The sequence below is a fragment of the Sarcophilus harrisii genome, chromosome 2, assembly GCF_902635505.1.
Source record: "Sarcophilus harrisii chromosome 2, mSarHar1.11, whole genome shotgun sequence".
Taxonomy (NCBI): Eukaryota; Metazoa; Chordata; class Mammalia; order Dasyuromorphia; family Dasyuridae; genus Sarcophilus; species Sarcophilus harrisii.
In genome coordinates, this window is record NC_045427.1 from 422,944,084 (window position 1) to 422,956,381 (window position 12,298).

Sequence of the window (12,298 nt, forward strand, 5' to 3'; positions counted from 1 at the left end):
AACTGGAAACTGAGTGGATGCCCATCAGTTAGAGAATGGCTGAATAAGTTATGGTTTATGAATGTAATGGAATATTATTTTTCTATAAGGAATAATCAGCAGGATGATTTTAGAGAGGCCTGGAGAGTCTTATATAAACGGATGCTAAATGAAACGAATAGAACCAGGAGATCATTGTACACGGCAACAACAAGATCATATGATGATCAATTCTGATGGATGTGATTCTTTCCAACAATGAGATGATTGAGGCCAGTTCCAATGATCTTGTGATGAAGAGAACCATCTACACCCAGAGAAAGGACTGTGGGAATTGAGCATGGATCATAACATAGCATTTTCACTTTTTGTTGTTGTTGTTTGCTTGCATTTTGTTTTCTTTTTCATTTTTTCCTTTTTGATGTGATTTTTCTTGTTCAATAAGATAATTGTATAAATATGTATACATATATTGGCTTTAATATATATTTCTACCATGTCTAACATATATTGGATTACCTGCCATCTAGGGGAGAGAGTGAGGGGAAGAAGGGGAAAATTTGGAACACAAGTTTTTACAAGGGTCAATGTTGAAAAATTATCCATGCATATGTTTTAAAAATAAAAAGGTTTAATAAAAAATAAAAATTCATAGACAAAAACAAAAAAGAGAAGAACTAGAGAACATTATAAAATGCAAAATGGACAAATTTTGATTATATTAAATTGAAAAGTTTTTGTACAAACAAAATCAATGCAGGCAAGATTAGAAGGGAAGCAGAAAATTGGGAAACAACTTTTACATCTAAAGGTTCTGATAAAGGTCTCATTTCTAAAATATATAGAGAATTGACTCAAATTTATAAGAATGCAAGCCATTCTCCAATTGATAAATGGTCAAAAGATATGAATAGACAATTTTCAAAGAAATTAAAGCCATTAAATATGCTTAAAAAGTTATCAAACTGTGCATACCTTTTGATTTGGCAATGTAACTACTGGGCTTATATCCCAAAGAGATCTTAAAGAAGGGAAAGTGACCCACATGTGACTAGAAACTGGAAATTGAAGTGATGCCCATCAATTGGAGAATGGCTCAATAAATTGTGGCATATGAATGTTATGGAATATTATTGTTCTATAAGAAATAACTATCAAGATGATTTCAGAGAGGCTTGGAGAGACTTACATGGAGATGCTAACTGTAATAAGTAATCATTATACATAGCAACAACAAGATTATACAATGATCAACTCTGATGGATGACTCTCTTCAACAGTGAGATTATTCAAACCAGTTCCAATTGTTCAGTAATGAAGAGAATCAGTTATACCCAGAGAGAGAACTATGGGAAATGAGTGTGAACCACAACATAGCTTTTCCACTTTTTCTGTTATTGTTTGCTTACATTCTTGTTTTCATTCTCAGATTTTTTTCCTTCTTTCTAGATCTGATTTGTCTTGTATAGCAAGATAACTGTATAAATATGTATACATATATTGGATTTAACATACACTTTAACATATTTAACATATATTAGACTACCTGCCATCTAGGGGAAGAGGTGGGGGGGAAGGAGGGGAAAAGTTAGAACAAAAGGTTTTGCAAGGTTCAATATTGAAAAATTACCCATGCATATGTTTTGTAAATAAAAAGGTATAATTTAAAAAGAGAAATTAAAGCCATTCCTAGTTATATGAAAAAATGCTTTAGATCACTATTGATCAGAGAAGTGCAAATTAGGACAACTCTGAGGTACCACCATACACCTCTCAGATTGGCTAAAATGACAGAAAAAGAGAATAATAAATGTTGGAGAGGATGTGGGAAAACTGGGATACTAAGATATTATTGGTGGAGTTGTGAACTGATCCAGCCATTCTGAAGAGCAATTTGGAACTATGATCAAAGAGCTATCAAATTCCGTAGCCTTTAATTCAACACTGTCTCTAATGGTTCTGTATTCCAAAGACATCATAAAAAAAAAAAAGGAAAAGGACTCACATATGCAAAAGTATTTGTAGCAACCCTTTTTTAGTGGCAAGGAGCTAAAACTGAGTGGACGTCCATCAGTTGGGGAATATCTTGTTGAGATATGGGAGCCACCTGCCTGTGGCTACTGAAGGTCTAACTCAAACCTATAGAATGGATCTCTTCATATGAGAGGATGATGATGATATAAGGAGACTGAGAGGCAGTTGCATTCTCTGAACTCTCTCCTCTTCCCTCTTGTCTCTGCAAAGGCTGCTTTGCAACTCCTTCAAGTGTTATGACTCACAGCTGTGGAGGCTCTCAGAGAATTGACCTGCTCCTTTACTTAGGCATGGTCCTTTACAATGGCTGAATAAGTTATGGTATGTGAATGTTATGGAATATTACTGTTCTGTAAGAAATGACCAGCAGGATGATTTCAGAAAGGCCTGGAAAGACTCAACATGAACTGATGCTGAGTGAAGTGAGTAGAACCAAGAGAACATTGTACACAGTAATAACAAAAGTATGTGATGATCAACTCTGATAGACATGGTTCTTTTCAACAATGAGGTGATTCAGGCTAGTTCTAATAGACTCCTGATGGAGAAAGCCATCTGCATACAGAAAGAAGACTATGGGGACTAAATGTGGATCACAATATAGTGTTTTCACCTTTTGTTGTTGTTGTTTGCTTGCTTTTTTCTTTCCTTCCTTCTTTCTTATTTTTTTTTTCCATTTCTGATCTAATTTTTCTTGTGCAGCATGATTTGGGGGGGGAAGGAAGGGAGTAACATTTGGAAAACAAGGTTTTGCAAAGATGAATGTTGAGAACTATCTTTGCATGCATTTCAAAAATAAAAAGATATTATTAAAAAAAAGAAAAAAAGAACTTCTAGTTTTAAATTATGTTAGTCCTCTTATTTTATAAATGGGGAAACTAAGGCCCAGAGAAGGAAAGTGGGTTCTGGGTTCTCAAAAGTCTGGGTTCACAAAGTTCCACCCTAGACTACAAATGTCTGTTCAACTTTTTGTCACTTTGAGGGAAGAAGGAAGCTCTGTGGTCCAATCTCTTTCTCTCTTTTTGCCCCTCTCAGTCAGTTCTGATTCTGAATCTTTTTTTCTCACTGCTTTGGGCTGAGTTTAGTAAGACCTGGGAGGTAACTATGTCATTAACCCAAGCTTGTGCCTTCTATTGTGCCTTAAGAACCAGGACTAGGGCAAAGAGTAGAAACAAATAATGGGTGGCAGGGCTAAGGATTAATTTGGGTGAGGTTTCCTAGGAACCAGTTCCCCTTGCCTTATTCCTTGTTAAGGGACATTGAATACTATTTCTTTTTGTCTCCTGGACAGCTTTGTCCTATCCCTACCAGTCTCCAAAGTGAGATACTATTATTTTGAGCAGAGGGAAGAGAAGGCAATATGTCTCTTTCCTTTTCCCAGGTGTGACTGGAAGTATGGATGATTTTCAGAGCAGGAATACATACATAGATAGAATGATGCTTCTCACCTCAAGTAGTTTTTAACCTAACCTAATAGGGGAAAGATAGATCCAAATAACTGTTAATTGATATAGCTCTAGAGCTGAAAAGGTCCTTAAAAAGCTCTCATAGTCCAGTCCTCTTACTAAAGAGTTACTGATTGAAGAAACCAAGGCCAACATTGGTTGTTAGGTAACTTGTCCAAGGTGATATAGGTAGTTTCAGAGGCAACATTTGAACCCAGATCTTCCAGAATACTTTTGCTAATAATAGGATGCTGTACATAGGAGAGAGAGGTAGGTGCAAAGGAGAAGTGCTGTAGAGAGTCTGAGCTGGGGGAAATCTTGGTACCTGTTCGTTCAAGACAGGCTTCATGGAAGAGATGGCATCTATATATTCACTTGACCTTGAAGTAAAGAAAGGCTTTCAGTAATGTCAGATGAAGAGGGAGCATATAAATCAATAAGCCTTTACTAAACATCTACTATGTGCCAAGTCCTGAACTGGGGATATAATGATAAAACAAATAGTTCCTGCCCTCAAAGAATTTACATTCTATTGGTTCCAGGCATGGAAGACAGATGGAAAGGCATGACAAGGTGGGATAAGCCAGAATCGCTAAGAAACTCAGCGTTGGAAGAAATCTCAGAGGTTAGTCCAACTTGTACTTGACTGAGAATTTAATACAACATCCCAGTGAGTGTCCATCATCCAGGTAAGGCTTCCTGTAAGAAGGAGTACAATATCTTCTAAAGCAGCTCCATACTACTTTGGGCTAGTTTGGGTCACTTGAAAACTTCCTTTAAATCAAGCTGAAATTTGCCTACCTCCAGCTTCTATTCATTTTTCCTGTTTCTAACCTTCCCTCCCCTTCTTCTCTCCAACAAGCAGAACAAGTCCAATCCCTCTTTCACCTAAAGATCCATCAAACTATCAAATATTTGAAGACATTTATGCTGTCTTCCTTTTTAAAGGATAAATAGCTCTAGTTCCTTCAGCCAAACCTTGCTAAGCACGATCTGTAGACACAGGGAGATTACACAGATAATAAGATGCAGGGGAAAGAGTCTTGGGCTGAGAGTGGGGAGATCTGCTTTCAAATTCTGGCTCTAATATCACTTTGCTCCAAGATCATGACAAAATCCCTTTTCCTTTCTACACCTCAGTTTGTCCGATTGTAAAAAGAGAGACTTGGATTCAGTGGTCTCTGGAATGCTACGCATCTTTGGGGAATTCCTAGGACTGTGACAGATAAGAAGGGTATGATGGGGGGAGGGAAAAGGAGGGGAAAGGCGTCTTCGTGGAGATGGTGGGGGAACGTGGGGAGGAGTCCAGAGAAGAAAGACCGGAGAACTCATAGACAGGTCCACAGCCTGGAGCCAGGCCACTAACCAGTGTAGACTCCAGTGGGTTTGTGGAAGGCCTGGTCCGGGATTGTGAACTCGTGGGGGCAAGGAGCTACCTAGTACCGGCCAAAAGCCAGAGCTGGGGATCCCCCGGGTTTTACCCGAGAAGGGGCGGGGCATTTCTAGCAGGATTCCCCCCCTCCCCGAGAAAGGGGGGCGCGGCAGAGGAGGGAGGGGCCCACTGGGGCCGAATCTTTGGCTCTCTTTATCTCGCAGCCGGAAGCCTAGAACGGCCTTGCGCTTGCAGCCCAGGTAAGCTAGGAGGAGCGCCTAGGGATCGGGCTTAAGACTCTCAGGTCTCTGGGGACACAGGCAGCTCCCGCGCTGGTCCTCGGGCCGCATCCCCCTGCTCTGACTCACGGCCAGAGCCCGGCCCGCCGCCGCCGCAGTTCCTCGGCGCCTGCGCTCGCCTACCCGGCTCTCGGGGGGAGGGTCCGGGGCGGGGCCCTGGGGGAGGGGGACGGGGGTGTGCGCGGCGGGCGGGGCAGAGGGAGGGGGGGCCCGCTGCGCACCGACGGGGCGGGCCATTTCTGCGCAGCGCAGGCGAGGCTAGGAGCCCCGGAGCCTGGGTCCCTCCGGCCGGAGTCGCTGCGGGAACGTCGCTGTCCCGGACGCTGGACAGTCGGAGGCTGGACCGCGGACAGGTCAGCTTCCCCACCCCCACCCTTCGCCTCCCCCGGGGCGTCTCCCCGCACCCTCCTTCAGACACCGCGAGGGGCGGCCCAGGTTCCACTTGGGGGGGGGAGGGGACGGTGCGCGCCGCAGAGATGGGGGTGACAGGCCTGGACCCAAAGCCTGGGATTGGGGGCTCTCCTCCGTTCTTTCGGAACCAGCGGGGTGTGTGTGTGTGTGACAGCTTGTGTCTGTGTTTCCGTGTGATTCTCTGTGTCTGTGGCTTTGTCTCCTCACCGATGGGCGGTGTATGTGTTGCGAGGGGGGCTCGGTGAGAGGTTGGGGGGCTCGGAGGTTATGGAGCTGTGGATTTGAGGGACATTATAGGGGAGGGGGAGTCTGGAAGGTTTCAGGAGCGCAATGGTTGTCTGAGGTGGTTGGGGTTTGGTAGAAGATTTGAGAGATTGGGGGGCTTTGGGGAAAGCATTGGGAGGGCGGTGGCTGTGGGTAGAGATTGAGAATTGTGTGTGCCCGGAGGTTTGGGGAGGCTTTAGGGAAGACAGCCGCAGGGCCCCTTTGAGAGACCCAGCCGACGGTTCCCGTGTGTTTGGTAGGGGTGGGCGTTGGAGGTTTGGGGTGGGCTGTGTGTATGGGAAAGCTTAGCGGGCTTGGCTGCTTGAGAATTGGGGGGTTGTGTGGGAGGGGCTGATGGAGGTGGTTGCAGAGCCCTCTCGGGGAGACCCTGCAGACGCCCGGGGGCGGGGATTAGAGGCACAACCTTTGGGTCGGGTGCTCCCTGGCCTGGGGGAAATCATTTATGTGGGTGGGGTAGGGTGGGGTGGGAGAAGAGGGGGGCCTTTCCTACTCTACACCTGCGGGGGCTCCGCCCACGGAGGGGGCCCGCCTCTCGGCCAGAGCGGGTGACTACTGGTCACCCGGTCCCCTCGGAAGGGGCTAGAACTGGGATTTTGGGTTGGGGGACTCCTCTAGCTCTTGGCCTCAGGCCGGGTTCTAGCTTTGGGGCTGCGGTCACCTTTCCTGGTCCTAGTAAGACTCGCCCTCTTAAAGGGCCAGTGTTCCCATTCCTTTCATCTCCAAAATCCCACCCCCACCTTTTCCTGCCTGTTTTTTTCACGTTGAAAAGGTTGAGAGTAGTGTATCTTTGTATGCATATGTGTCTTTGTGCATGAGGAGTGTGTATGTAATGCCAGTATCTGTAAAGAGAGGGGTGACATCTCTGTGGGTATCTATGTGAGGAGAGGTATTTTTCCCCTTGTTGGCCACAGTTGTACTGAGTTGGCCTCTGGAAGGTACCTGGGATGGATTCAGGATTCAAGCTTCTTTTCCCCTACATTATTGGGGTCCTGGAGGCTTTTAGAATAGAATTCTCTTCTCTATACGAGGGCCATCTCTCTGTGTGTGTGTGTGTGTGTGTGTGTGTGTGTGTGTGCTTCTCAAACCATTTAAATGTTGGTTTAGGAAGGAAAGAGCAAACTTCATGAATGGCATTAAGTATAAATGAATATTAAGCGGGGCCTGGTGACCTTTCCTATATGTTAGGTTTTCCTAGGATGGCAAGTTCCTAGATTTAGAGCAAGAAGAGACCTTAGTCCATCTTGTCCAGCTTCTCTCTTTTATAGTTGAAGAAAATGAGGCATGAAAAGGTTAAGGGGATAATGACTTGGATGCTAGTCCTCTCTTTGCTACTAAGTCTTTGACCTTGAAAAAAATGTTTTTCCCTCCTGATCTTACTTTCCCCATCTGTAAGATGAAAGAGTTGGACTTGGTGGACTCTAAAGATTGGCTTAGTTCCAACACTGAAATGCTTTGTTTCCCAAAGGAGTATATGTTGTAGGGTTCTAGTTGGGGTCTTTGTCTGACCAGGTTGTGATCAGGGCATGTATCTGTCAGAATAGCTCAGTCACCTCAACCTAATAGAGTTACTGAAATCATTTAGGGGCCCTTTTCACTTTCCCTGGACCCCGGAAATTTATTGTAGACTAAGGGTCTGGAGTGGCTTGACTTAGGCCAATACCTCTTTATAGGGCTCTAAATAGAACTGGTTTTTCTTCTGAGTCTCAAGCAAACTTTCTATTGCTCAAATTCTATCTGCTTCATGAAATCTTGACCATCCCACATAGAAGTAAGCACTGTTATCTAAACTACATTTGCTAACTAGCACTTAAGTGACATGTTGTGTGATGAGAAATTCCTGGAGGCTCTTCATTCCTTGGACTCCTTACTAGCCCCAAGCATAGAGCTGAGCACCTTGGAGCAAAGATAACACTTTAGAGATTAGCCGGTGGTTAGAAGCTGGGATGGAGAGCTAACATAATAGAGTCAATCTTAAAAAGATTGACAAATTAGACCAGGAGTTCTTTATCCAGGATCTGTGAACTTTTTTTTTTTTTTTGATTCATAACCCTATTTCAATATAATTGGTTTCTTTTACAATCCTGTGTTTTACTTTATGTATCTAAAAGCATTCTGAGAATGGCACCCATAGACATTCTAGATTGCTGAAAGGGCCCATGCAAAATAAATACATGAATACATAAGAACCTCTGGATTAGAATAATTTAATAAAATGGAATTAAATAGGGATAAATGTAAAATTCTAAATTGGGTTCAAAAAATCAAGTATACAGAATGAAGGTAATCTGATTAGACAAAAATCCCTGTTTGAAGAGATCGGGGGAGTTTTCTAGGAGCTCAAAGAGCTTGGTCTGCATAATAGAAAAAGTTTCCTGAATTAAGTGGTTGTGGTCTTTTTGTCCTCTACTTTGGTCAGATTTCATCTGAAGTGTAGCATCCAGTTCTGGAACTTGCCCAGAGGAAGGCAAACAGTATAGTGAATGGGGCTTAAACTTATGTCATTATGGAGAACTTTAAAGAAACTGAGGCCATTTAGCTTGAAGAAGAGACTTAGAAGGGACATAGGTGTCTTCAAGTATCTAGAGGGATGTCTTGGGGAGGAAGGGCAAAATTAGATTCGTTGGGTAAAAATTACAGGAAGACAGCAGCTTATAAGAAGGCAATGCTGTCCAAGAAATATGGAGCTTAGGAGGCAAGGAATGCCTTATTACTAGGTGTCTTTAAATGGAGGCTAGATGACCACTTATTGGGGATATTGTAGAGAGGATTCATGCTTAGGAACTGGTTGGACTAGTGTGACTGAGAATGGAGTCTCTGTTTCTATGACATTTCTATTGATTTTATTGGAAGAAGCATGTAGTGTAGTGACATTGGACTAGAATCAAAGAAATTGATTCTAGATTTAAAGTAGGAAGGGATCTAGTCCAATTTTATGAATGAAGCAACCAAGGCCCAAGAGATAAGATCATAGGATCATACTTCTAAAGTCTGAAGGAACTTTAAACTACTAGTCACCTTCTTCCCCACTCCTTGCAAAGTGCAAGAACTAGGATTTTGGGTTGGAGGATGCCTCTAGTTCTTGGCTCCAGACTGAATTCTAGCTGTGGGGCTTCAGTCACCTTTCCTGGTCTTAGTGGGACTTGCCCTCTTAAAGGGTCAGTGTCCCCATTCCTGGTATCCCTAGAATCCCCTCCCTGCCTTTTTTCATGTTGAAAGACATGAGTGAGTGATGAATCTTTGTAACCATGTGTCTTTGTGCATGAGGAGTATCTGTCTGTATGTGGTATACAAATGAAAATGAGATCTAAAGGCTGTGAGGTCACATGGGAACCAGGATTCAAACCTGGACCCTTTGGCCTCAGATTAAGTATGCTTTCCATTGCATCAGGCCCTTTAAAATGAGCGTTATATTAACTAATCAAACATTCTGATTTTAGGATTCTTTCCTTAGTAACTTTTGTTTGCTAAGGATGAAGCCATCCCTCTTTCTTCTTAGTGACTGCCTTCAGCCAATATCCAGGTTATGCTGTTCTCCTCCCTCTCATACACCTAAGATTCCCTTCTCACTCATGTGATTGGCCCTGGATCCCAAAGCTTGAGAGCCAGAACCTAAGGCTAGGTTTCTGGTCCCTGAAATATCATTTCCCCTCTTTCAAAACGTGCCTGCTTACCATCCTCCCCATTAATACCCAGGAAAGGGGGTAGTACAGAAATCCTTGTAATATAATCTGTCCACTCCCATCTAGAGCCATTTTGTCCCTTGTGGAAAGAGGAGGGAGGAGCAGTGCTGAGTAAGAGGTTCCCATCAAGTAGGCAGTATGGGCTAATGAACAGAGCACTAGACTTGGGGGTCCGAAAAACCTAATTTGAAATCCCACTTTTAATATTCTAGCTTGAAACTTTAGGTAAATCAATAACATCTAAGCCTTCCTCATCTATAAACTGAAGCAGTTGGACTATATGGCTCTATGGTTTGTTCCAGCACTAAATCTATAATTTTATGTTTCTGAATGTCTGGGAGACCAGTGGTCTCTTCCCATGGAGGATGAGAGTGTAGGGGGGGCTCAGTCCAGATCTCTTCTGTAATGGGAAACTCCAACAAAGGTGAAAATAGTTTCCTTCTACCTCATTTCTATCCTTCCTTCAAAGACTATTTAAGCTTTGCCTTTTTTTCTGGAAGTCTTCAGAAACTGTTCCCCCAGACATTGAACTTGAAGTTAGAAGATGTGTATATTCCTGTCTTGGTTTCAGCACACTTGTTAGCTATCTGACTGGGTGGGGCCAGTCACTTTTCCTTTTTGAAATGAGGAAAATTTACTGTCTTCCTCCTAAGGCCATGGGAAGGAAAGTCCTTTGTACACCTCAAAGTGATATGGAAATAGGACCTAGCTAGCATTTAATCCTTCTCTGAACTTCTTTGATGTTTCACTTTTTAGATCGTACAGTCGTTGCTTTTTTATGACTGTCTACTCTGTGTATTTTCCTTGTTCCCTCTGGGGGAATCATTCCCCTCTACTGAGTTCACACTCTCATCATCTCTCTCTTGGACTACTGAAATATCCTCCCAACTGAGCTGGATTCCCTACCTCCCCACCTTCTTCAGTTTATCTCTTACACACACTGCCAAACTGATTTTCCTAAAGTACAGGTCTGACCATATCACTCTACTATTCCATGAACTTGTGCTCCCTATAAACGCCTCTTTTTGGCATATAAAACAGTTTACAACCTGGCCCCTTCCTGTCTTTCTAGTATTCTTTTATTTTACTATTCTTCCTTCCAGCTATACTAGAATTCTTGGTGCTCTTCATGCCTGATCCTCCCTCTCCCATGTCTTTGCATTTGCACTGGCTGTTTGCATGACTGGAATGTCCTCCTTCCTCATCTCTTAGCTTCTTAGGTTTTAAGGCTCAACTCTAGGTTGGAGACCTTTCCCAGTCCCCTCACCCCCTGGCCTGATTCCCCACTTTGAACACATAATTGGAATGAAGGTATGTATATTCTTTGTATGTATCTTGTTTATATCTATTTATGTATCTTTTGTCCTGCCCATTAACATGTAAACTTCTTGAGGGCAGGGACTGTTTTTGCTTTTTCTTAGTATCTCTGGGGCTTTACACAGGGAGTAGTGTGTGGTAAAAGCCTCATTAAGCACTTATTGATAGATTGATTATTCAAAATTGAGCCTCCCCAGGGCTTGGCTCTCCTGGGGTTTTCTCTGTCTGCCTAGCCTTTGAACTGAGCCCAAAGCTTGGAAGGGATGTCAGTCATGTGGAATCAAACTGAGCTGTCCTTGGTGCCTTCTGTCAAAGATGAGTTCCAACCTTTGTGAAGGATAGACGGCCCTAATCAAGTTTTCTCCTGGAAGGCATCCCTGAATACTCTCTTTCTGAGCTTTCATTTCTCTGCACGCCTTCTCACTATGCTCAGAGGTTGTGCATCAAAGAATTATAGAACTTTAGGTCTGGAAGAAACCTCAAAGAATGGAGCCCCTCTCATGTAGCAGCAGAGGGAACCAAGGTTTCACAGACAGGGAGGTACTGGTCCCCTATCACAGCTAGTTTTTTTGGCCCACTCTCTTTACAGCCAGTGTCTGGTGTTACTTTCAGAAGGTGTTAGCGGATGCCTATGAATAGTTGTGGTGCCTTGTGGGGGTGCTGGGTGTGCGAGTACCTGGCCTTTGTCCTTTAGGTCCCCTGGCCAGGAGAGGGGACTGGGCCTCTGGTGAAAGGGAACCCTCTGTCCTTTCCCTCTCTCACCCAGGCTGGTGAATGGGGAGGTTGTTCTGTTATCAATCTTGCAGTTACTTCCTCTGCCAGGCTTATGGAGGAGGGGTGAGGGGGAGGAGATTGGAGCTGAGGTAACTCTCTTCATGAATGTCTTCATTTAAAACAGGAGAGCATCTCGTTAAGGTTGTTTCCAGCCTCCCTTCTTTCCCTGGCCTCAGGAATATTCAAGGCCTCAGGAAGGAATTAGAAAGAAGAGACATTTTGTCCTGTCTGTGTTTGGGCCAAGTCATCTTGTTCTATTACGCAAATGAAAACAGTCCTCTTTTCCTTCTCTGTTCCCTCCCCTTTGCCTAGAACCATAGAATCTCAGGGCTAGAAGGGACCTCCGTGGTAACCACATGGTTGTAGACTCAGAGCTTAAAGGGACATTAGAAGTCATCAAGTCCAGTCTACTCTTCTTACAGATGAAAAAACTAAGACTTAAAGAAGCTTGTCCAAGGTCACACACAGAGCATCAGATAAGGGAAATAAGCCCAGCTTCTTTGACTAGTAATTCTTTCCACAATGCCCCAAAGTGAATCCAGAATTCTGTCTGATGCAGGTAGCCCCTAGGTAACATTCCTGACAAAATGGTTGGGGAATCTCTTAGTTGGAGACCTCTAGTGACAGGGACTTCATTATCTATTGGGGTAGCTCATTCTGGGTTTTTTTGGGGGGAGGGGAGGGAGTTGGGGACAAATTTTA

The 12,298-nt window shown here is 43.6% G+C and overlaps 1 protein-coding gene across 19 annotated transcripts in view; it reads left to right on the forward strand.

The window, feature by feature from the left end:
• The first annotated feature begins 4,858 nt into the window (after nucleotides 1–4,858).
• The window catches only part of EPB41L1 (erythrocyte membrane protein band 4.1 like 1), a 105,579-nt gene continuing 98,139 nt past the window's right edge, over nucleotides 4,859–12,298 (forward strand). For 8 of the 19 annotated variants that reach the window (XM_031953934.1, XM_031953939.1, XM_031953942.1 and 5 more), the window contains exon 1: nucleotides 5,334–5,482. The gene's annotated coding sequence lies outside the window, so the exon portion shown is untranslated. Of the gene's footprint in view, nucleotides 5,091–5,333; nucleotides 5,483–12,298 lie in introns of those variants that run through there. The other 11 variants (XM_031953946.1, XM_031953951.1, XM_031953948.1 and 8 more) reach the window with 3 other exon arrangements.